Raw genomic sequence first — 26,326 nt, 5'->3', positions numbered from 1 at the left:
GAGGTGCCAGAACAGCAGAACCCCCCATAAGTGACCCCAATTTACAAACTACACCTCTCAATGAATTCATCTACAGGTGAAGTGATCATATTGACACCACAGGTGTGTCACAGAATTTTTTACCATTGGGCAGTGAAGAAAAAATAACTAACAGGCACTGGGAAAGGTCAGAGAAGCCCAACGCCTGCGTACTGCAGTACTTTACTCTGCCCTCAACAGGGCAGAGAAGTATGCCTGCAAAAGAGCACCGATGCCAAGGAGCGATGAAAAAGCAGGATGGTGGTGTCGCAAGAAAATGGGAGGAGCCGGACCCAGACCTGCGACGCCCATCGGACCGGACTGCGCAGGACCGCCCCCCGGGTGAGTATAATATTACTTATTTTTCTACACTTGCAGGTCGGAACAGAGGCTTATCTACAGCATTGTAGAATGCTGTAGATAAGCCCTGAAAGGCAGTGGCTGCATCTTATAGTGGCAAAATTTGCTGACAGGTTCCCTTTAACTTCACCAACACCCTTGGGGAGCAGATATGGTGAGTATCTCTTACAGCCACTCACAAAAAAACCTAAAACTGTCATGGCAGATTAACTCCTCAGCACATAAAATGCTGGAAAGAAACTTCTGGGTTTGACATCACGAAAGATAGCAACCTTTGTGACACATATCTCCCCTCACATACATTACCTGTAAACCTGTCACAAGACCTTAGACCAGATAAGGATACCGTACTTACTGTGAAAATGCACATTATAATGACCTTTTAGAAATGTTACCTCCCTCTCACCACTCTAGCCTGATTCACAGTCCCTCAGTGTGCCTCCTCCCTGTCGCCACTATGATCTCTATGATCTCACACTGCTTAGTACAAGATGCAGCTGTCAAGCTGGGTGGGTGGAGACAGAAAACACTTTGGACTAATGAGCAATTTCACTTTGTAGCTAGTTTAAGGATTATACATCAATTCTGTCATTTTTAAAGTTTGTAAAAATAACCTCTTCAGGACACAGAGATCTATTTAAAGGGATTTTCCCATAATCAGACGATGTTCCTGCACAGTCAGACACTGCCATTGCACAATACATAGCAGGGGCACATGTTTAAGATTATCTCAGCATAGGAACTTTTTTTTTTAATCCCTTAGTGTCCAAACTAAATTTTGCAAATCTGCTGTGTCACTTTATGTGGCAATAACTATGGAATATTTCAACATACAGTGAGTTTGAGATTGTTTTTTAGTAACACATTATATTTTACCATTTACCACCCATTAGTATATGTTTCTGTTCAAAAGCCAAATGCAAACTCTATAAGTTTTCATGTAGACACATCATAAAATACTGAAAACATCTACATTATCTGTTCTCTTACGTAACATACGGAAAGACAATCCTGGGGTATCCAACCAATTTTTCAAATTTGCGCAGTGCATTCTTTTTTCATACACTTCTTTTTCAAGACTTATTATATTATTTACCTTATTTATTAATTCTGCAGTAATAGGGGGACTGGAATCTACCCAACGTAAGGCAAGTAATTTAGACTTTATTGAAGATATCCCAACTAAATATTTACTTCACAATCCGTCCATATTATGTATGTAATGATGTGTAAAAGCCTTTAAACACTCACCGATCATCGCTCTCTCCAGTTTTGAGCGCCGTTCTGGTCTCACGTGACACCTCCTCTTCTTTGCCCGCTTACACTGTAAAGTGGGGTGGAGCTACTTCCTTTAATGTAAGCCTACGGCGTCTCAGAACGAGACCTTTTGTGGGCCGGTTAATCTGTTTGCAGGTCACGTGGGCCAGGAAAGAAACGGAGTAGCACCAGAAACCAGACTAGGCGGCGATCGGTAAGTATTTTAATACATTCACAGAAAAAAGTTTTTTAAGAAGTGGGCACCATCCACAAATAATACTATTATATATTCTGGGTTCACTACCAAGCATGTAATATATATGCTATTTATGAAGTAAGAAAAAAGATACATGCAAAAAATGTTTGGAACTCCACAAATAAATTCTTTCAAAATTTATCAAATTTTATTTATGCACACAAGAAATACAACACACAGTTAAAAACATCTAAAAGGTTACTCTAAAAAATAGAGAACTCCAATCTTCCATACTATAATATGTATAATCTGGCCGTAGATTATTATTTGCACCAAGTAGTGGAATACAAATGCTGCACATACATTTAACGAAGAAAATTTCACAAATAAATAGAACCCTTTATGGAGGCTCTGTTTGGATCTGAAAGTGAACCGCTCTATATATATATATGTATATATAAGGTAAAGAAAGCCTGAAAAAATAGAAATAAAAAGAGAGCCTTCTTCATGTACTAGCACCCTTTCAATAATGAATGTAATCAGGATACATGGTAATCTAGATACAATAATCAGATTAACCTCCTAGTTTACCCAGAGGGATGCTCACACATAGATCAAATGACATGATAGACCAAGCATGTAGTTGACAAAAAGAGGCAATCAGCAACGGCTGAGTACTTTACCCTGACCGGTCCACTACAGTCACCCCCTGGTCCTTTAAAGCAGCGGTGCAGCCAGTGTATGGAAGAGCGCGAGACCCACGCGTTCCGACACGCACACGGTGTCTTTCTCAAGGTGAGTGCCTTGAGAAAGACACCGTGTGCGTGTCGGAACGCGTGGGTCTCGCGCTCTTCCATACACTGGCTGCACTGCTGCTTTAAAGGACCAGGGGGTGACTGTAGTGGACCGGTCAGGGTAAAGTACTCAGCCGTTGCTGATTGCCTCTTTTTGTCAACTACATGCTTGGTCTATCATGTCATTTGATCTATGTGTGAGCATCCCTCTGGGTAAACTAGGAGGTTAATCTGATTATTGTATCTAGATTACCATGTATCCTGATTACATTCATTATTGAAAGGGTGCTAGTACATGAAGAAGGCTCTCTTTTTATTTCTATTTTTTCAGGCTTTCTTTACCTTATATATACATATATATATATAGAGCGGTTCACTTTCAGATCCAAACAGAGCCTCCATAAAGGGTTCTATTTATTTGTGAAATTTTCTTCGTTAAATGTATGTGCAGCATTTGTATTCCACTACTTGGTGCAAATAATAATCTACGGCCAGATTATACATATTATAGTATGGAAGATTGGAGTTCTCTATTTTTTAGAGTAACCTTTTAGATGTTTTTAACTGTGTGTTGTATTTCTTGTGTGCATAAATAAAATTTGATAAATTTTGAAAGAATTTATTTGTGGAGTTCCAAACATTTTTTGCATGTATCTTTTTTCTTACTTCATAAATATTTTAATACATTCCCATCATTATATAGCTTATATGGATGGATTTTGAAATGAAAATTTGGACGGGACATCTTTTTAACGGATTAAACTATATGTCAAAATAAGAAATATGGTTTATACAGTTATTTTAAAAAAATAGCTGCGTTTTGATTGATAGGTTTTATAATCCTCATTTACATCTGGGAAAATGTGGTCTTGCATAACAGTCTGTCGGCACCATATGTTGGACGAGATTATCTCCCATAGCCAGTCTATCTTTTCCTTCAAACTGTCTAACAATTAAGATACAGCTGAAACGGGTGAAGATATTACATGATAACTATAGATAGGTAAGCATCACACTGCTTGCAGACTATTACCACTGCTTCTAACATTGCGCACCACCAAAAATGAGCAAGAATAGATTTGCAGAAGATTAAACTTCTAGTTCCAGGCTTGTTCCATTTGATTTGCTGACTTAGTTATTAATAGGAACATAGCCACGCATCCTAATTGACTTTCTATTAATAATTTAGCAAGAGACATGACACTCCGAAGTACAAATAAGAACAATGGCAACGGGGCAGACAAGTACAAGCCGGCAAAGTCAAAACGACAGTGTTTAGTATCTGATTCTTTACAGCTACAAACCTTCAGAGCGGATTCGGGATTTGTCTTGGTCAATCTCTGTGTGAAATGTTTCCTTCGAGATTCCGATTAGCATTTATTGTTGTTGTTCTGGCATTCTGGAAGAAAAAAAAAACAAAAAAACCCACCTTTTTATAGCTTTTCTATAAAACTGAAATAGTGGGCAAACACAAGAATAGAAAATCAGTAAAAGCTTGCAGGGTTACAGAATATAACACACTAATTTATCCTTATCTTTAGAGCCTACTTACTCAATAGGACTGTGCAAAGGATGTATTCAGTAACATTTATATACCAATTTCATATGGCCATATTGTGACATGTTGGGGTCCGCATTCTGGAAGGGAATGGAGACAATTGGCCCCTGACTGATTTAACAAGATGGAACTTAACTCACAATGCAACGCTAGGATGATCTAAGTTTTTTTAGTATCAAAGACAGTCTGCTATATATGTCTTTAATACAGTTAAAGTCTAAGAGGGAACATTTGTCCTTGTCGAGAGTGCCATGCCATGTGTGCCACGTGACTGCAAATGGAGTGTCTGGTTTGGCTTATTACCCTAAGGGTATGTGTCCATGTTCAGGATTGCATGAGGATTTGGTCAGGATTTTCCACCAGTATTTGTAAGCCAAAACCAGGAGTGGAACAATTAGAGGAAAAGTATAATAGAAACATATGCTCCACTTTTGCATTTATCACCCACTCCTGGTTTTGGCTTACAAATACTGATGGAAAATCCTGACCAAATCCTGATGCAATCCTGAACGTGGACACATACCCTAAGTCATGTGGCAAAGCTTGTTAAAATGTTGATATATACTTTTAGGATTACTTCATCAAATAAGTGGAGCTAGACTTCAAGTCTTTTTACTCTCTTGGCGTGAACCACAAGGAGAGATGTTCCCTCTCAGAGGCCTCTCACCTAGCTCAATCAGATCTCTTGGTTTGCACTAATAAAAGGCAAACACCCAGAAACAAGTGTCTGCAAATGGAGTCTCTGGTTTGACTTCTTACCGTAAGCCATGTGGCTAGTCACGTTAAAGGGTTGATACTGACTTTTAGGATTGCTACATCCAATAAATGGCACTATAGAAGCAGAAGCACAAAATTGACACTGTCTAGTCAGTCCACAATGGACACCAATGGCACTTTACGGACCACACTGACATATACTAGAGTCTGTCAGATTGCGACTCTTTGGTGAATGTGCAGCAGAGTCGCCAACGAGGACTTGAACAGAGTTTTCTAAGTTACAGGAAGAGTAATATAAAATTTATTGGGGTCACGTTTCTTTTTTTTTGTACTGTGTAATTTGCTGACATTTTTTGCATCAAGTTCTTCAAAATGGTGCACTCGGTTCATTACTTTTGTGAAAAATTAAGAAAAATTGTATTTATTTTTGTTTTTAACTGTTACATTTGTTGCATTTCAACCGATATGAAAATTCACAATTAACCTTACTCCAGGAAGGGACTCAAGTGAGGTGCTAAAAAAAAAAGGGAAATTTGAAAAAACCGCATTTTATGAATCTGTCTAAACACATCTGAATGAGAAAAGTTGTTGAGAACAAATTAAAAAAAAGACTTAGAAAAGAAAGACAACTTTAAAAATAGTGAAAAACGTATAGAAAATATGGTTGAAATAGTGAAATCACTAATAAAGAGCAAATTAGTCCAGAAAAGAGAAGTAACATGAATTGCAGCCATCTCCTTTGGGTAATATACATATCACAGTAAATCACAATTTATTAGTCAACATTTCTTATAATTCATCAAATATGGAATAATTATATATCCTATAGCACAATAACAAACATAATTCTAAACTGTACATTGTCTTGCAATTTTGCTATTACTTTCCTCCTTGTCCTCGTTGCCTTTCAAAACGTAAAAACAGGCATTTAAATAATGAAGGAAATATTATTTTCTGTTTAACAAATGTTGAAATGCAGTACGTATTTTCAATATCAAGCTCATACATATTTCATCAGTCTCCTACCAATCACACATTTGTTAGTTTTTTCTTTCCTTTTCTTTTTTTTTATGTCCTTAGCGTACCCAGGAATTTCACATTTAGAGTACTGAAATGCAAGTTGCTGGCGTCAGCGTTCTGTGAAGAAGTACGAACTAATAAAATATGAGATGGGCAGCGCAAGCAATAAGAGCATATTGTGAATAAAAAATAGCTCCGAGGATATGAGTATTTGCTGCTTATTGTATTTTACACTGAAAATGTCAATTCTATAATAAATAGTAATGGCATACACACCTAAAATACAATGTACGGTAAGGAATAAAGTCATATCACCCACCCATAAATATAACTAAAGGAAAGGAAATATGTGGCGTTAGTCACTACTCACATACAAGCCATGAGGCAGGGCTCCGGTGTCAGATAACAAGAGAGCATGTCATAAACTAAAGGGATAAACAAAGGCGAAGTCAGGTCATGGTCCGAGATCAGAATGCCAAGAGGACAGTGGAGCAAAGCAAAGGGGCTAGGCAAAAGGATGGTCAGAGCAAGGTCCAAAGTCAGGCAACAATAGAGCCACAGAGCTCAGAAATACAAGGCATACATGCATCACAAAGCAAATGCTATGACTGGCAGAGATCTGGGACTGACAGCTTAGCTAAGTAGCTAGGTAATCACTTAGAACAGGGAACACCTAAAGGAAGCTTAGCACCTCCAAGTCTCAGATTGGATGGCTAAGCTGTCTATCAGGGAAGGAGTTGTAAGTGACACTCACCGATGCAATCTCCCGATAAGACGGGTCCTGGAGAGAGCCTCAGGCTCCCAAGAACGCGGGGCAAGCAAGACTGGAGAGAGATTGCTTCAGGCCTGACAGGACCTGAAGCACTTGACTGCTGGGGGGCGTGGTTTAAGCTCTGGAGAGCTAGGAGCTAAAGGAAGACTGCTAGAAAGGTAACTAAAGGACAGAGCTACCAAGGGGCACAGACAGGGACGTAAACCAGATCAGGCCGGGGTCAGAGCAAGGGATAGCGCGATGGTACCAAGTGCCTAGTCAGAACAGATAGTAGGGGCCAAGCAGAGGTCAATACCAAACGGACAGAGACAGTACAGAGACAGAATCCAACAAACAGTATACAGAGAACAGACCGAGTCAAAAACCAAAGAATCAGGCAAACCAGCACGCGGCACAAAACACACTCAGGGATCAACACACTGAGCCAAGGGCAAAAGTATCACTGACAAAGGAAATTCCCAGATGGAGGCTATAAAAAGTCAACCCAGGGTCAGAGTGAGGCTACAAGAATTAACCCTAGAAGAACTGACCCAGACAAACCATGACACTGTCAATCAAAATACCAACAGCTCAACATGCCCCTGCACTAGATTGGATGACTGAGCGGTTTATCAAAATACTGACAGCTCAGGTTGTCCGTGCCTTAGTTTGGATGACTAAGCTGTCTATCAAAATAATGAGACCTCAGCATGCTCCTGCATTAGATTGAATGACTAAGCTGTCTATTAAAATACTGAGATCTCAGCATGCTCATGCATTAGATTGGATGACTAAGCTGTCTATCAAAATACTGACAGATCAGCATGCATATGCAATACATTGGATGACTGAGCTGTCACTCACCAAACTGACAGCTCAGCACGACCTCGATTCCATAGGGCAGCAAAACTGTCACTCAATGCATCCAAGACACACTGAGCGGAAGAATCATAACTGTTAGGGCTGGCGGAACGCACCAAGTATAAGGTGAAATAATATTAGGTGTGTTCGCAGACCGGGGTCCACCGTGCAGGAGAAACCTGCTGCTAGTAAATGGCTGCTCTATATGGCAGTGGAAGCGAACCCTGTTACTTCACAGTGCCGCAATACCGCACAAAAGAGCGCAAGCAAGGAGTCGCCGAACTCAGTCCCTAGACTCGGGATTGAAGTCCGTACAGACTACTTGCGCACAACACCGCAACTGGGTGTAATAGGTAACTAACAGAAATAGTATAAAGCACAAGAGTGCGAGCTGTGCCGTGCAGGCTGACACCACTAATCACCCAGACGTGGGTTAGGAAGCGCTCTCCTGACGCGTGGCGCCGCACTGGCGGTCACAGCAATAGACGCTGTATCGTGTGTAACACGTTGTGAGTTTAGTCGAGCGCTAGATAGCAGCCATACACCATACACGAGCAGTCATACTTTAGGGATGGGATATTTAAGGAACGACTTGCACTCATCAACAAACACACGTATACAATTGTACACTAGCGCATGGCCGTGCAGTCATGCGAAGCTTATATAGCTGCAGCACGAACAGGACCTTCCAAAAAAGGACCAATGGGAAGCTGCCACAGAAGTTTAGCACCTTCAGGACCTTCCAGGAGGACCAATGGGATACGCTGCAGTATCTGAGCATGTGATCCACGATCTCCAACGGGAGATCTCACCCTGGGCATGCTCAGAAGGGAAAAAGCAGGACTTAGTCCCAAAAGCGTCTGCTCGCCGTTGCCCAGTACTGGCTTTAAAGGTAGAAGCTGGAAAAGCACCAGCAACCCTAAGTACAGAGTGAGACTGAGCCAGACGCTGGGACCGACGTCTCTGCTGAGCAGGCTCCACTGCGGCAGAAGAATGGGAGACCGCAGCAGAAACGGCCCGAGATTCCCCCTGTGCAGAAGCGGGAACTCAGCCCCCAACAATAACAAGATACTTACAGAGGGTACAGAAAGTATTCAGACCCCTTTATTTTTTTCAGTCTTTGTTTCATTGCAGCCATTTGGTAAATTCAAAAAAGGTCTTTTTTCTCATTAATGTACACTCTGCACCCCATCTTGACTGAAAAATGTAGAAATTTTTCAAAATTTAGTAAAAAATTAAAACTGAAATATCACATGGTCATAAGTATTCAGACCCTTTGCTCAGTATTGAGAAGCATCCTTTTGAGCTAGTACAGCCAAGAGTCTTCTTGGGAATGATGCAACAATTTTTTCATACCTGGATTTGGGCATCCTCTGCCATTCTTCCTTGCAGATCCTCTTCAGTTCCGCCAGGTTGGATGGTGTACATTGGTGGACAGCCACTTTCAGGTCTCTCCAGAGATGCTGAATTGGGTTTAGGTCAGGGCTCTGGCTGGTCCAGTCAAGAATGGTCACAGATTTGTTCTGAAGCCACTCCTTTGTTATTTAAGCTGTGTGCTTAGGGTCATTGTCTTGTTGGAAGGTGAACCTTCGGCAAAGTCTGAGGTCCAGAGCACTATAGAAGAGGATTTCATCCAGCATATCACTGTACTTGGCTGCATTCATGTTTCCTTCAATGGCAACCAGTCATCCAGTCCCTGCAGGTGAATAATAGCCCCATAGAATGACACTGCCACCACCATGTTTCACTGTTGGGATTGTATTCGGCAGGTGATGAGCAGTGCCTGGTTTTCTCCACACATACCGCTTAGAATTATCACCAAAAAGGTCTATCTTCGTCTCATCAGACCAGAGAATTTTATTTCTCATAGTCTGGGAGTCCTTCATGTGTATTTTAGCAAACTCTATGCATGCTTTCATATGTCTTGCACTAAGGAGAGGCTTCCGTCGGGCCACTCTGCCATAAAGGCCCGACTGGTGGAGGGATGCAGTGATAGTTGACTTTGTGGGACTCTCTCCCTTCTCTCTACTGCATCTCTGGAGCTCAGCCACAGTGATCTTGGGGTTCTTCTTTACCTCTCTCACCAAGGCTCTTTGGCTGGAAGGTCCAGTCTAGGAACACTTCTGGTGATCTCAAACGTCTTCCATTAAAGGATTATTATTATTAAAGGCCACTTTGCTCTTAGGAACCTTGAGTACTGCAGAAATCATTTTGTAACCTTGGCCAGATCTGTGCCTTGCCACAATTCTGTCTCTGAGCTCCTTGGCCAGTTTCTTTGACCTCATGATTCTCATTTGGTCTGACATGCACAGTGAGCTGTGAGGTCTTATATAGACAGGTGTGTGCCTTTCCACATGAAGTTTTATCAGTTTAATTAAACACAGCTGGACTCCAATAAAGTTGTAGAACCATCTCAAGGAGGATCACAAGGAAATGAACAGCATGTGACTTAAAAATGAAATACAATTTCGAATTTACACAGTTTTTACATTATTTTCTTCTCACATCTAGCAAATCACAGACTCAACAGATTTTCAATCCAGGCCTGGGCCATGCTATAACGTCACTGTGCTTCAGTACAACTCATAAACTTTTTCGGAAAACCACAAAATATGGTTGTCACAAGGATCATAAATCCTGCATTCACATAAGCAGCTGCAGAAACATGGCTGTAGATAAAATTTTACCAACACTATACAAATCACTCAAATATAAGAAAAAAAGCAAATAAGAAAATATTTTAAAATGTTTTGGGTTAAACACCAGTATTTCAAAAATTATATATATATATATATATATATATATATATATATATATATATATTCGCAATTTATTTACAAGTTTCCAAGTGTACTGGCAATCTTGGCCATGGGATCTATTCAGCCCTGGCATGGGTTTTCATTTTTGAGCCAAGCATCAACGGAGAGGGGGTGTTGAAGTCTGTAACGGGCTGGGTGGTGGAACTACTGTGCCGAAGTCCAAGGAAGACCTGGAGGGGCGTGAAAAGGAGCCTTACCCAATCTGACCATGGATACAACACCGAGATCTGAGGAGAGACAAGGGAGGTGGTCCAGGTGATACTCCAGGGCTGACCTGGGTAGATGGCAGGTGACCTTCTAGGAACAGGTAGCAGGGGCGGCCCGGTGCAATGTCCAACAGATGCAAGCAGGCGGAGTAAGATGACAGGTACCACAGATGCAGATGGGGACCGCCTGATGGAGAAATGAGCACTGATAAGTGAGTCTAGACCAGGTGACATAGAGATGAAAACTAGCAGGTGCAGCGTACTGGGATACGAGCACTGGGACCTGAGAACTCACAAAAGTGTTAAGAAACAAACTCACAACTTTGCAGAGGCACCTCCATGTTGGAAGAGGTACATTAACCCTTTCTTGACAGAGCCCTTTTTCGTTTTTGCATTTCTGTTTTTCGCTCCCCTTCTTCCCAGAGCCCAAACTTTATATTTTTCCATCACTATGGCCATATGAGGGCTTGTTTCTTGCAGGACAAGTTGTACTTTTGAACAACACCATTGGTTTTACCATATTATGTACTCAAAAATGGGAAAAAAATTCCAGTTGTGATGAAATTGCCAAAAAAATTCCACAACTGTTTTTTGGATTTATTTTACCATGTTCACCAAATGCTAAAACTGACCGGCCATTATGATTCTCCAGATCATTATGAGTTCATAGACACCAAACATGTCTAGGTTATTTTTTATTTAAGTGGTGAAAAAAAAATCCAAAGTTTGTTGAAAAAAAAAATTTTGCGTCATTTTCCGACACCTGTAGCGTCTCCACTTTTTGTGATATCGGGTTAGGTAAGATCTTATTTTTTGCATGCCCAGCTGATGTTTTTAATTATACCATTTTGGTGCTGATACAATCTTTTGATCGCCCGTAATTGCATTTTAATGCAATGTTGTGGTGATCAAAAAAACGTAATTCTGGCATTTTTACTTTTTTTTTTGCTACGCCGTTTAGCGATCGGGTTAATTCTTTTTATAGCTTGATAGATCGGGTGATTCTGAACATGGCGATAACAAATATGTGTATGTTTGATTTTTTTATTGTTTTATTTGGAATGGGGTGAAAGGGGGGTGATATGAACTTTTATTTTTTATTTTTTTTTTTATATATTTTTAAAAACTTTTTTTTTTACTTTTGGCATGCTTCAATTGTCTCCATGGGAGACTACAAACTGCCATAACTCAATTGACTCTGCTACATACAGGCTATAATCAGATCGCCTGAATGTAGCAGAATTACTCGCTTGCTATGAGCGCTGACCATTGGTGGAGACCTCTAGTTCTCATACCAACACATTGGTGACCCACGATCACACGACAGCGTCACCAATGGGAGAGTTTTCCGGCTCGCTTGCCGGAAGCGCGCGTTAAATGCCGCTGTCAGAGATTGACAGATGCATTTAACAGGTTAACAGCCGTGGGTAGAACACGATTCCACCCGCGGCTGTTAGAGGCACATGTCAGATGTTCAAAACAGCTGACATGTGCCAGAAAGATGTGGGCTCAGCGCCAGAGCCCACACCAAAAGGGGAGACACAACATGTGCTGTACTAGTACGCTGCATGTTGTGAAAGGGTTAAATAGTATGTTTCCTCTAGCTATCTGTCACTTGTGCTCCTGAGGTTTGGCCCCATCGAGCAGCACTGCAGTCAGATTATGAGAAATTTTCTGCAGTGATATTGTAGGAATGTTAATGAAACAGTGTTTGCTTTTTAATATGATGAGATATGATGTAGCAGCAGGTCATCCCGGTTTACGCTTCTGCATAAGCCTATTATAAGCAGATAAAGTGCGCAGTTGAAGGGTTAAAATGAATCCAGCAGATGGCTCAGATGACACGTATAACTGCCATTAGCTAACAGAATGGGAGGGGAGTCATAAAACTATCTGTCTGAATTATTTATTCTAATAGAGTGATCTGATCTCCTGAAGGGAAAATCCTATGAGGAATAGCCAAATGTTAGCGGAACATTTGCATTTCCAGCCACGTAATAGTTTAATGTTAGACTACAGTTTATATCAATCGTTTGGCCTCTGTCACTGAAAACATTAAGTCATAATGACAATATAACTATATCTATGACAATATAACTATAGTGTCATGAGCATGTTTAGTGATCATTTTGCAAAGAGAAATTCAAACTCATTTTTTGAAAATAGATTATTTCATTGCTTGCCATTTTTTGGGAGACTGAAATTTAGAGAATAGTATGATGATGTTGACAGTATTTCAAAATGTTAAGGCAAAATTGACCAATTTCAGATTAAATAAGTCAAGACTAGTGATGAGCGAGTGTACTCGTTGCTCGGGTGGTCTCCGAGTATTTATGAATGCTCGGAGATTTAGTATTCATCCCAGCAGCTGAATGATTTACAGCTACTGGCCAGGCTGAGTACATGTGGGGGTTGCCTGGTTGCTAGGGAAACCCCATATGCAATCAAGCAGGCATAAATGGAATAGAATAGATATCTACACATAGAATAGATAGGTATAAAGATGTCAGTGACACAAACAATTAATACAGTGCGTAAGTAGCTTACTGTACATGTATTTAAAGGGCCACTGTCACCCCCCTCCAGCCGTTATAAACTAAAAGAGCCACCTTGTGCAGCAGTAATGCTGCATTCGTCCGATTTCATTGGAAGTGGGAATGAGCCATTAAAATGACAGATTGGTTGATGAAATCCATCTTAAGGTTGTTGTTTAATCTTTACTTTCAGTTTTGAGTTAATGATATGCTCATGCTCTGGGGCGGCCTGTGGGGGATCTTCATGTGGTGCTGATTAGGTATTCATACTGAAGATTGCTGACTGGTCACTGATCCCTCACTGACCTGCCCCCTATTCAGGTGGCTATCGGCGGTGTTCCTGCACTGTAGCCTGATCGTAAAAAACTGTGCATATAGGTATTTTTGTTTGATCTTATCCTTATATTCCTTAAAAAAACACACTTTGAAAATTGTGCTGGCTGCACCTGTGCAGTGGCAGCTACAACCACAAGACGGATTTCATCAACCAAGGTATCATTTTAATCAGTATAACGGCGCCGACCTGACACTGTCTGTAGGTTACTGTGCACAATCCTGCTGACAGGTTCCATTTAAGAGAAAAGCCAGCACTCCGTCCTTCTTGAGAAAACTCTGTGTTTATTGTAACTGTATTCCATACGTGAGAAAATCACTGAACACAGGTCATCAAACCTGATGCGTTTCGGAAGTAAACTTCCTTATTCAAATCTATGAATAGGAATATGAATAGCTGTACAGTATACTATGAATAATGAAGTTTACCACTCTCAATGGTTTTAGAATGTATGGAATAAAGTTACAATAAACACAGAGTTTTCTCAAGAAGGACCGAGTGCTGGCTTTTCTGTTAATGTTCCTGTGCTGAGATAATCTTATAAATGTGTCCGTGCTGTGTACTGTGTAATGGCTGTGTCTGACAGTGTAGGAACATGGTCTGATCACACCACAGCCTCTGGGGAGGAAGCAAAAGAGAGTATACAGACAGGACAGTTTCTACTTTCTGTAAGGTAAAACATGATTAAAAACAAGCAGCAAATGCTTTAGGCTGGTTTCACATTTGCATTGGGCAGAGCTGTGGAGGGCTGCGTAGTTCCTCTGTTAAGCCCCGTCCACTGCAGCACCTCTTCCATTCAGCTCCGCCTACGTCGGCATGCATCCTGCGTACCTATCTTTAACATTGGGTACGCAGGCCATGCGAAAGTATCCGGATGCCTCCCCATGCGTCGTTATGATGCTGCGCCGCTGTTGAGTTTGACGCCGTTCTCAACACAGGAACTTTTTTTAACACATCTAATTGTGGAACCTATTACTACAACATCTATTGATTAAAATGTACTTTGTGAGAAAACCCTTTTGGTAGAGCATTGAGTTGGTAGGGCATTGACTAACCCTCTGCAATTGAATTACCGGCTTTTCACACATATATCGCGTTGAATTAAATATAAATACAGAATATATATCTGTATATATTGTATATATATATATATGTCTCAATGACATATATATATATATATATATATATATATATATATATATATATATATATATATATATATATATATACTGTATATATGTTTTACCGAACATTTGAGCACATAAATCCATTAGATGTCGATTTTGCAAGCCTGCGAGAAAATATCGCAGTACGGATGCCATGCGCTAAATACGCTGACACACCCTGCCTACGGATGACATACAGATCACTATTTTGGGGACTTTTCTGCGTATTATGGCAGTAAAAAACGGACCGTATTTACATACGCTGAGTGTGACGCCGGCCTAAGGCTGTGTTCCCACGATGAGCTTTTGCATTTTTTCTGTGCTAAAACGAAGCGTCTTACAGTTCCAGCAAAGTGGATGCAATTTATAGAAATCTCATGCCTGCTGTGCTTCTTTTTAACGCAGCATAAATTGAACTGCGGTGCGTGTTTTTAATCCGCAGCATGTCAATTTTTCTTGAGGGTGCGAAAAAATGCATGTTAAAAAATTGCTGACAAAAACACAATAAAAAAGCAAATAACCTACTTTAACAGGTGCCGAAATGGTACAGAAATTCTGCAACATCAAAAACTCAACAAAAATTCATCGTGGCCTAAGTCACCATGTTGATCTCATTTTTTACCAAGCTACACTTCCACTTTGGCGCATGTACACAACTACATTGAGAACATATATGTAAGTACGGCCTCTGAGAAGTCTTCGAGGCTCTGCTGTAGCACTACATCTATCTTTATAATTGTCTAAGGGTCACTTCCGTCTGTTTGTCACGGAAATCCCGGATCGCTGATTGGTCGCGGCCTGCTGGACGCGACCAATCAGTGACGGCCACAGTCCGGCCGCAAATTCGCCCTTCCCTACTCCCCTCCATTCAGTGCCCCCTCCCTACTCCCCTCCAGTCAGTGCCCCCATAGCGGTTTAGCAGTCCATTAACGCTGCCATTAACCCTGTTTGACCAACTTTTTACTATTGATGCTGCCTATGCACAGCATCAATAGTAAAAAGATCTAATGTTAAAAATAATAAAAAAAATAAAAAATCATTATATTTTCACCTTCCGGCGCCTTTCCCGCTCCTCGCGACGCTCCGGTCCCAAGAATGCATTGCGTCAATGACCGGATATGATGTAGCGGTCTCGCTAGATGATGACGTAGCGGTCTCGGGAGACCGCTGCATCATCACGTGTTATTGCCGCAATGCATTCTTGGGACCGGAACGTCGCGAGGAGCATCGCTAAATGCCTGGGCTGGATCCGGGGGCCGCCGGAAGGTGAGTATATAACTATTTTTTATTTTAATTCTTTTTTTTAACAGGGATATGGTGCCCACATTGCTATATACTATGTGGGCTGTGTTAGATACTGCATGGCCTGTGTTATATACTACGTCTCTGTGCTATATACTACGTGGGCTGTGCTATATACTACGAGGCTGGGCAATATACTACGTGGCTGGGCAATATACTATGTGGCTGTGTTATATACTACGTGCTGTGTTATATACTACGTGGCTGTGTTATATACTATGTGGCTGGGCAATATACTACGTGGGCTGTGTTATATACTACATGGGCTGTGTTATATACTACGTGGGCTGTGTTATATACTACGTGGGCTGTGTTATATACTATGTGGGCTGTGTTATATACTGCGTGGGCTGTGTTATATACTACTATGCATATTCTAGAATACCCGATGCGTTAGAATCGGGCCACCATCTAGTGCATATTATATCATACTTGTTTGTCAAGTTCCATAGAGCACATTGAAACTATTGAAATTAAGCTTGGCCCATCGCTTTCTTATGAAAGTAAATGACAAGAAATAATTTATGAATGCTGCGTTCAATTAAGTTTCCTAGAAACTCTATCTCTTTCAAGCAGACTTGCATAGTCCTTAAAATTATCAGCAAATGTAGCAATATGCTACCAGTCTCAGTGGGAAAACAAAGATAAAAAGCATAACGATTCCTTTCATGTAAAAACACAATTTCACCAAAATTGATTGGATACTATTGTGCATTATGTTTATAAAAAGCATGGGAAATACATCTACATCCATGATTACTCGTACCTGTCACATAACATATTATGGAAGCAGCCTACTACGCTGGACTGTAATTCTTTATGCCTTTATATTTCATTGGAGTATTATCTCTGTAGAATTATCTTGCCTTTGTGTAATACAGAGCAGTACACAGGCACAATATCGTAGCACCACATGTGCCCATACATCTTGGATTGCTGTTGGTAGACTGACCTAAAGCCATTACTCTCATACATATGCACACTGTACTTGCATATTTTTTCAATGTGGAGAGTGGAGTAAACTTCTTCCAGACTCCTTTGCTTGCAGTCTATATCCCATGGAAATGATCAGAATGTGTAATGTAAATTGATGATTTATATTAAACGGGTGGCTACTCCCACTTGTATCAATAGTTTCAGCCAATTTTAATCTAATGTGTATGGGAGTGGTGACAAGTACTTGTATCTTTGTACAAGCTTCATTCACACTGCTTTGAAGGAGGTCTGATTTAGCTAGGTGAAATGTCTCACTGTCAGAGCCTCTTGCCTAGCCAAATCAGGCCTACTGCTTTGCACTGATGAGAGGCAAATGCCCTGAAACATGTGTTTACAAATGGAGTGTCTGTTTTAACAGCTTATTCTAAGTCATGTGGCATAATAATATATAAGGCTACCATAAATCTGTTCTAGATTTAAAAGCACTATACATATGTAGAAGACATAAATTTGTCAATGTAGCAAAGCTAAGCTTGTTCTTTACTACAAGTCCTCATCATTTTGCATAGTGCAGAGGAAGCAGTTGCAACTGGGCTCTGCTGCCCGAATTATCCCTAAAAATTGGAAAAAAAACAGCTATAGCTACATATTTCTCCAAATCCCACATTCATGTACATCACTACGAAATTATAATGGAAAAATTAATTCCGGCATATTGTTCTAAAAATATAGAAACGTATGTAGTGTAGTGCGTATTCACTATTGTGCTTCCGCTAATGATCAGTATCTTCATTTGAGAGGACATCAAGTGAACAGCTTGATCCGTACCTATCAGCAGCTACAATCAATTCCCAGTAAATGAATTCTGACTGCACATCTAGTCATATTTTCTCCGAGACGGTGACACCATTGAAAGCATTCAGGAGGAATTGCTTGCAAAGCATAAAAGTCTATTAAATACATATATTTCAACTTCACTCCTGAGTTTGCAGTTATAAGTGACAGCGTAAAATTTAGGCTAGGACTTGTCTCATAAAAACTTTTAATTATTAAATGATTTAGAATTACAAAATTGAAAAAAGATAAAGATGAAATCGTTTCCCTCCCAACTAAAATTGATGATCCACTACTAAAAAAAAAATGAAATTAATTTATCACATTAGCCTTAGCTTATGATAGCTCAATCAAATTATATTACTTGGGATCAGAGCCCAATATTTCTGGACCTTCAAGAGAAAATAAAAAACTTTTCAAGTCAGTTATTTTACAGTTGAAGTCATAAGTTTCCATACATTTTGTTGAAATCAATTTAATCCATGTTTAGGATGTCTACTTTGTACATGACACAAGCAAATTTTCCAACAACTGGTAAAAAACAGATCACGTTTTTTCACCATGAACCTTCCAGGGTGATGCATTTTATGCCTTAGAAATGGTAGGGAGGGGGGACTTTGCTGGTACACTCAAAATAGATGGCCTTACAAGGAAGGAACATTACGTGGAGATATTGAAGCAACATTTCGAGTCGTTAGCCAAGACATTAAAGCTTGGGAGCAAATGGGGCCTCCAAATCAACAATGACCCAAGAATACTTCCAAAGTTGTGGCTAAATGGATTAAGAACAAATTAAAGATAATGGAGTGGCCATAACAAAGCCCTGACATCAGTGCGAGCGAGGAGGCCTACAAATCTGACTTTGTTGCTTAAGTTCGGCCAGTAGGAATGGGTCAAAATTCCAAAACTTAACCAAATTAAACAATTTAAAGGCAATGACACTGTATATTACCCTTGTGTATATTTACTTCTGAACCACTAGGAATAGCTTATCCTTAGATGCAAAACTAGACAGTCTTAAAATGAGTCAGATTTAGCATAGTGGTTTAGATGAGCTGGAAAGACGATGAGACGATGGGGTCTTATCCAGACAGAATAAGGGAAAGTGTGGGCAAATGTGATCACCTAATGTGGTTGCGGCTGCAGACCCACTAACTGGAGAACATGTGAGGCTAGAGAAGAATGTGGTTTTCAAAACCTAAAGATAATAAAACTGCATCAAGTTTTTATTGAGTCTCCTGGAATATTCCTAGTTTCCATCGGCAGCACAGAGGAACCACCTGTTCTTATCTTTTCAGGATTTTGCTAACGCATTTGAGGTCAGCATGGTGTAGGAACAGAGACCCTTATTCCGATGATGTATTGCTTACATTACTGCTTGCTGCAGTTTTGATTACAAACTGTTTAAACTGATGCAGATCTACCACTTCTCGAGTGCTGACCTATGTTCATGAATATAGAGGGCTACCTGGCAGCAGGTTTACTATCCTCTAGTGATTAACCTCTGCTTATAAAATAGTGATTTTATCAAAACTACAATAAGCAGAGCAGTAAGTTACCCATCACTGGAATCATGGTCTCTGTCCCTACATTATGCTACTTGCTTAGGTAGCAAGAACCTGGTGACAGATTTGTTTTAAATAAGTACTAGAGTGAAATTAAATCTTTGAATTATAAACCAGAATTAAATTCTATGATCCCTTCACGACCTTCGGATTTCCTTTTTTTTTTTTGTTTTAGTTTTTTGCTCCCTTCTTCCCAGAGCCATAACTTTTACATTTTTCAGCCAATATTGCCGTGTGAGGGCTTGTTTTTTTGCGGGACGAGTTGTACTTTTGAACAACATGATTGATTTGACCATACAGTGTACTGGAAAACGGGAAAAAATTCCAAGTGCTGTGAAATTTAAAAAAAAAGTGCAATTCCACAATTGTAAAATGGGCGGGGAATTGTAAAGCACTTCCGGTAAGTGTGCCTTTAATGCCACTGTCACCCGCAGCTGTTGGGGCACTTGACAGCTTATCAAATCAGCTGTGCCTGAAAGGACACGGGCTCAGCGCCGGAGACAGCATCAAAGGGAGGGAGATGACCTATGACATACCTATATGTCATAGGTCATAAAGGGGATAAAAAGAATTAAGAGCGTCCTCTATTGATTTTAGTATATTATCCCACTTGGTGTCTATGAGTATTTCCAAATTCTTACATCACTTTTCTACACTCTCCGACGGTTTGTCAAGTAAAAAAAGTTATTTGGTTAATGCCCAAATAAAAATGTTAAAACTTATTGAATTACTATCAGTCTGAATGCTGCCATGAAGTCCTGATTCCAGATCCCATCTAGTGGTCCAGAAGGCTTCCTCTCACCTTTCCATATCAGCAATAAGCTGGAGGGCTGCTGACTGGCTCATTTTAATGGCTAAATTAGCCCTCTATTTTGCCATATCTGAGTCATAGATAAAGAACTGGGCTTGGGTTTTAGAGCAATATTCAGAATCAAAGTATATTTTACAAAAAGCAACTTTTTCTGTGGACAACCTGTTATTGGAATACTTTTTAAGATGTTATGCCTTTTGATTTGAATATTCATTGCTCGATGTGAAAGCCTACTAGCTTTAATCATATAATGGTATGTTTACACACAGGTTCTGCATGTTTATTCCACCATCTGTTGGAGATGAGATTGGAGAAAGATCTTTCTCCTCTCCGCTGCCATTCATTACTGTACATCCTACTGCAAACAGTCTGAATGTCAATGGAGTGGAGTAATAAGGATAACTGGCACATAACCTGATCCATTGTTTATCACATCTGTCTACTATTTCCTTACACAGAAAGTATCCTCCAGCCTGCAGCAATGATATCTTGTTGCCAAAGAATCAGAAGATATTGGCACAAATGTTTGTTAAGTATTTCCAATTGTATATCTCTGTCTTGCCTTAAGGTACCGTCACACTCAGCGACGCTGCAGCGATATAGACAACGAGCAGATCGCTGCAGCGTCGCTGTTTAGGTCGCTGTAGAGACGTCAAACACAGCAGCTCCACAACGATGCAGGAGCGCTCCTGTGACGTAACGGTGACTCACTTATCGTTCTCACAGGTCGTTAGCTCCATGTAAAACATTGCAGGCATCGTTGCTTTTGCTGTCAAACACGACGATACACGCCGACCTGACGACCAAATAAAGTTGTGGACTTCTAGCTCCGACCAGTGATATCACAGCGGGATCCAGATCGCTGCTGCGTGTCAAACACAACGAGATCGCTATCCAGGACGCTGCAACGTCACGGATCGTTGTCGTTCTCGTTGTAAAGTTGCTGAGTGTGAAGGTACCTTTAGTTTGCACAGCAGCAGGATGATACCACTTGCCCCTGACCTAATATTCTCCTGTGCTAGCAAAATGCTCAGAAAGGTGATTTGAAGATGGAACTGTCAAAATGCCAAATTTTTAGTGATTATGTCCAATGGTAATTATTAATGCAGGTTTCCTCACTTTGTCTCTCTTTTAACTTTACTTTTCCCACTTTATACCAAAAATATACATGTTCAATTTTCAGCTTTTGTAGAAAATCAATTTATTCAGTAGAAGATCACGTCTGCTTTTCTCACTTTACTTTCATAACTCATTTGCTATCTCCTTTATTTTTACATTACTTTTTTATGCAATGATACGACAAAGACACAGGTAAAAGTGTAAATTAAAAGATGAAGTGAACAGTGTTAATGCTATTCTTAAGAAAGCTCTTCAATTAAGTTTTTATTCATTAAATGTGTATTGTGAGAGTATTAATATTCTCACTTGCCGTCGCTCTCTCTGGTGTCCAGCGCCGATCTTCTGCTCTTCTCAGTTACGTCACCGCAATTGCGACTAGCCAACTCATGCAACGTGTGAGCTGGAAGTCTCCTTCACAATGTAAGTCTATGGAGCCTAGTTCTGGTACTACATAGGCTTACACTGTAAAAGCCACTTCCAGGTCATGCAGAGCACAAGATGACCCAGCAAGTCTGCAGAGCGGTGAAGTCACTGAGAAGAGGAGAAGATGACCCAGCAAGTCTGCAGAGCAGTGAAGTCACTGAGAAGAGGAGAAGATGACCCAGCAAGTCTGCAGGGCGGTGAAGTCACTGAGAAGAGGAGAAGATGACCCAGCAAGTCTGCAGAGCGGTGAAGTCACCGAGAAGAGGAGAAGACAGGCACTGGATGCCGGAGAGTGCAGCGGTAGGTCAGTATATTACATTACATGCACATACACACATTTACTGAATAAAAAACGTAATACGAGTGCTGTAAGTTGTTTTTATTGATACTATTTTGTGGTAGATTAAATGTTTGTTCCCCTCTTATTGCATTTTTGATCACCTATCACCAGGCGTCCGGCAGTTGAGACTCCCACCCTCTCAGATAAGAGTCCACTGTGCATTGTGTGAAAGGAGCAGGGATGAGCATGTGTAACCAATACTCCTATACACTGTCCACAGAGCTGAAGTTGCACATGCTCACTTTGGCACCACTATTCATAGGATCAGTTAGATCCAGCAGTCTCATTGCAGCAATCATATATTTATTACATATCATGTAGATCGTTGACACAGTATACAGTTAGGTCCATATATATTTGGACAGAGATAACATTTTTCTAATTTTGGTTATAGAGATTACCAAAATGAATTTTAAACAAAACAATTCAGATGCAGCTGAAGTTCAGACTTTCAGCATTCATTTGAGAGTATCCACATTAAAATTGGATGAAGGGTTTAGGAGTTTCAGTTCCTTAACATGTGCCACCCTGATTTTAAAGGGTCCAAAAGTAATTGGACAGATTCAATAATTTTAAATAAAATGTTCATTTCTAGTACTTGGTTGAAAACCCTTTGTTGGCAATGACCGCCTGAAGTCTTGAACTCATGAACATCACCAGACGCTGTGTTTCTTCCTTTTTGATGCTCTGCCAGGCCTTCACTGTGGTGGTTTTCAGTTGCTGTTTGTTTGTGGGCCTTTCTGTCTGAAGTTTAGTCTTTAACAAGTGAAATGCATGCTCAATTGGGTTGAGATCAGGTGACTGACTTGGCCATTCAAGAATATTCCACTTCTTTGCTTTAATAAACTCCTGGGTTGCTTTGTCTTTATGTTTTGGGTCATTGTCCATCTGTAGTATGAAACGACGACCAATCAGTTTGGCTGCATTTGGCTGGATCTGAGCACACAGGATGTCTCTGAATACCTTAGAATTCATTCGGCTGCTTTTGTCCTGTGTCACATCATCACTAAACACTAGTGACCCAGTGCCACTGGCACCCATGCATGCCCAAGCCATCACACTGCCTCCGCTGTGTTTTACAGATGATGTGGTATGCTTTGGATCATGAGCTGTACCATTCCTTCGCCATACTTTTCTCTTTCCATCATTCTGGTAGAGGTTGATCTTGGTTTCATCTGTCCAAAGAATGTTCTTCCAGAACTGTGCTGGCTTTTTTAGATGTTTTTTAGCAAAGTCCAGTCTAGCCTTTTTATTCATGATGCTTATGAGTGGCTTGCACCGTGCAGTGAACCCTCTGTACTTACTTTCATGCAGTCTTCTCTTTATGGTAGATTTGGATATTGGTACGCCGACCTCCTGGAGAGTGTTGGTCACTTGGTTGGCTGTTGTGAAGGGGTTTCTCTTCACCATGGAGATTATTCTGCGATCATCCACCACTGTTGTCTTCCGTGGGCACCCAGGTCTTTTTGCATTGATGAGTTCACCAGTGCTTTCTTTCTTTCTCAGGATATACCAAACTGTAGATTTTGCCACTCCTAATATTGTAGCAATTTCTCGGATGGCTTTTTTCTGTTTTCGCAGCTTAAGGATGGCTTGTTTCACCTGCATGGAGAGCTCCTTTGACCGCATGTTTACTTCACAGCAAACCCTTCCAAATGCAAGTACCACACCTCAAATCAACTCCAGGCCTTTTATCTGCTTATTTGAGAATGACATAACAAAGGGATTGCCCACACCTGTCCTTGAAATAGCCTTGGAGTCAATTGTCCAATTACTTTTGGTCCCTTTAAAAACAAGGTGGCACATGTTAAGGAGCTGAAACTCCTAAACCCTTCATCCAATTTTAATGTGGATACCCAAAAATGAAAGCTGAAAGTCTGAACTTCAACTGCATCTGAATTGTTTTGTTTAAAATTCATTGTGGTAATGTCTATAACCAAAATTAGAAAAATGTTGTCTCTGTCCAAATATATATGGACCTAACTGTATGTTGTTTATAGGCAACCCCTTTAAGTTATGTCAGAAGAAGAAATTACGTGGGATCCTAGCCTCTGGGCAAAATATATATAGATGTAATATAGAGCTCAAGTGAAGCTTTGCAAATGCACACTAACAGAAACATTGCTATAATCCAAGATTATCAATCGAATTCTACCCTGTAAAAACTGCTGACTGCCATATCCATTACCATTAATGCCTCGTGTCCTGTCCTTAAAAGAGGAAATCAAAAGTAATCTGTCTAAAGCTTAATCTATTGATTAGCAGAGTAACTCATCAGACTGAAGCAGTCAAGGAGTATATCCAAAATCTCTTTGATACTCCAATAATGGAATAGAACGTCTAGCCAGCCTGGCTCTCTACGATGTCATGATTGTGAGCAATTAGACCATAATAAATGAATAGAATTAATTGGAAATGATTACACAGGAAAAGGATAAGCACATAGCAAACTATCACTACAAATAGTTAATACTTTTTGCCTACTTCCAGCACTTTAAGGCTATGTGCACACGATGTGGATTTACTGCCGATCCGCAGCGTTTTTTTCCGTGCAGAAACACTGCAGATCCGCAAAGTGATTTACAGTACAATGTAAATCAATGGGAAAAAAAATGCTGTGCTAATGGTGCGGAAAATTACGCATGGAAAACGCAGCGGACTGAAAGAAGGAGTATGTCACTTCTTTTGTGCGGATCTGCAGCGTTTCTGCACCCTTCCATTATAGAAATCTGCAGGGGTAAAAACTGCATGAAATCCACACAAAATCCACAGCAAATCCGCAAGAAAAATGCACAACATATGGAAGAAAAACGCATCAAATCTGCACCTGCGTTTTCTGCCAGGAGATGCAGATTTTGTGCCGAAAATTTTGCACCCCAATCTGCAACGTGTGCACATAGCCTAAAATCAATTAACTCTAATACACAGAGAATAATAATAATAATATTCTTTATTTTTATATAGCGATAACATATTCCGCAGCGCTTTACAGTGTGCACACATTATCATGAATGCACAGTAATGGGTTTACAGCTGGCCATACATTTTGAAATTTTGCTTTTCATTCAATTCCTCTATCTCCTTTCAGATATGGTAATGAAGAAACATAAATCAACCATTAAATAATTGGCAGTAAAATCTCTTGAGGAAAAAGTGAGTAAGAAAAAAGAAGGCTTTTCATCCAGGCGAACATCAGCAGAAATAACACTTCAAAAAAGATTGTAAAAAATTCTACTTCCAAACACATATCTTCAGGTTGTGGTGGAAGTGTTAATCATCAGTTTCTATTCACTGCCTTTAATGTAATCTTTTGAAATATTAGGGTATAAAAGTTTAAGAAATGTGAATAGGCAATATGTGAAAAATAAAAATGAAGCAGAGATGTTTATTTTCAGAAACAGATCATGGAAAAGGGATCTGAAATTCATGCATTATATCCTCGTATCTTCCCTATCCTACAACCCAAAACAGTTATTCAAAACCTTTAAAGGGAATCTGTCACCCCAAAAAATCGTATATGAGCTGCGGCCACCAGCATCAGGGGCTTATCTACAGCATTCTGTAATGCTGTAGATAATCCCCCAATGTATCCTGAAAGATGAGAAAAAGAGGTTATATTATACTCACCCAGGGGTGGTCCCGCTGCGGTCCGGTCCGATGGGCGTCGCGGTCCGGGTCCGGCGCCTCCTATCTTCATTCGATGATGTTCTCTTCTTGTCTTCTTGCCGTGGCTCCGGCGCAGGCGTACTTTGTCTGCCCTGTTGAGGGCAGAGCAAAGTACAGCCGTGCGCAGGTGCCGGGCCTCTCTGATCTTTCCCGGCCATCCCCACCATCCTGTAGAATGTAAGCTCGCAAGGGCAGACTTGTCACCCCTCTGTATCAGTCTGTAATTGTTAGTTTGTTTACTGTAAGTGATATCTGTAATTTGTATGTAACCCCTTCTCATGTACAGCACCATGGAATCAATGGTGCTATATAAATAAATAATAAATAAATAATAATAATAATATCCACAAAAAGGGGCACTTACATTTTGAAGAATAAATATAGACACTTAACTCATTCAGTAATTATGTATGTCCCATTTGGAGAGCCCCTGATGTTCTTAAACAGTGGAAACCCCCCACAAGTGACCCCCACTTTGGAAACTAGACCCCTCAAGGAATGTATCTAGATTTTTAGTGGTGAACACCTTGAACCCCCAGGTGCTTTACAGAACTTTATGACGTTGAGCTGTGAAAATAAAAAATCACATTTTCCCATAAAAATGTTATTTTAGCCCTAATTTCTTTATTTTCACAAGTGTAACAGGAGAAATTGCACCAAACAATTTGATGCACAATATCTCCTGAGTACACCGACACCCCATATGTGGGGAAAAACTACTATTTAAGTGCAAGGCAAG

General features: G+C 40.3%; 1 protein-coding gene across 4 annotated transcripts in view; it reads right to left on the bottom strand.

Moving 5' to 3' along the window:
* The window catches only part of SRRM3 (serine/arginine repetitive matrix 3), a 678,443-nt gene that overhangs the window by 545,010 nt on the left and 107,107 nt on the right, over positions 1-26,326 (bottom strand). For all 4 annotated transcript variants that reach the window (XM_077296283.1, XM_077296282.1, XM_077296284.1 and 1 more), the window contains exon 2: positions 3,930-4,024. The gene's annotated coding sequence lies outside the window, so the exon portion shown is untranslated. The remainder of the gene's footprint in view (positions 1-3,929; positions 4,025-26,326) is intronic.

The sequence above is a fragment of the Ranitomeya variabilis genome, chromosome 3 (genome assembly GCF_051348905.1).
Source record: "Ranitomeya variabilis isolate aRanVar5 chromosome 3, aRanVar5.hap1, whole genome shotgun sequence".
Lineage (NCBI taxonomy): Eukaryota > Metazoa > Chordata > Amphibia > Anura > Dendrobatidae > Ranitomeya > Ranitomeya variabilis.
This window is presented reverse-complemented; position numbering and strand designations above follow the sequence as displayed.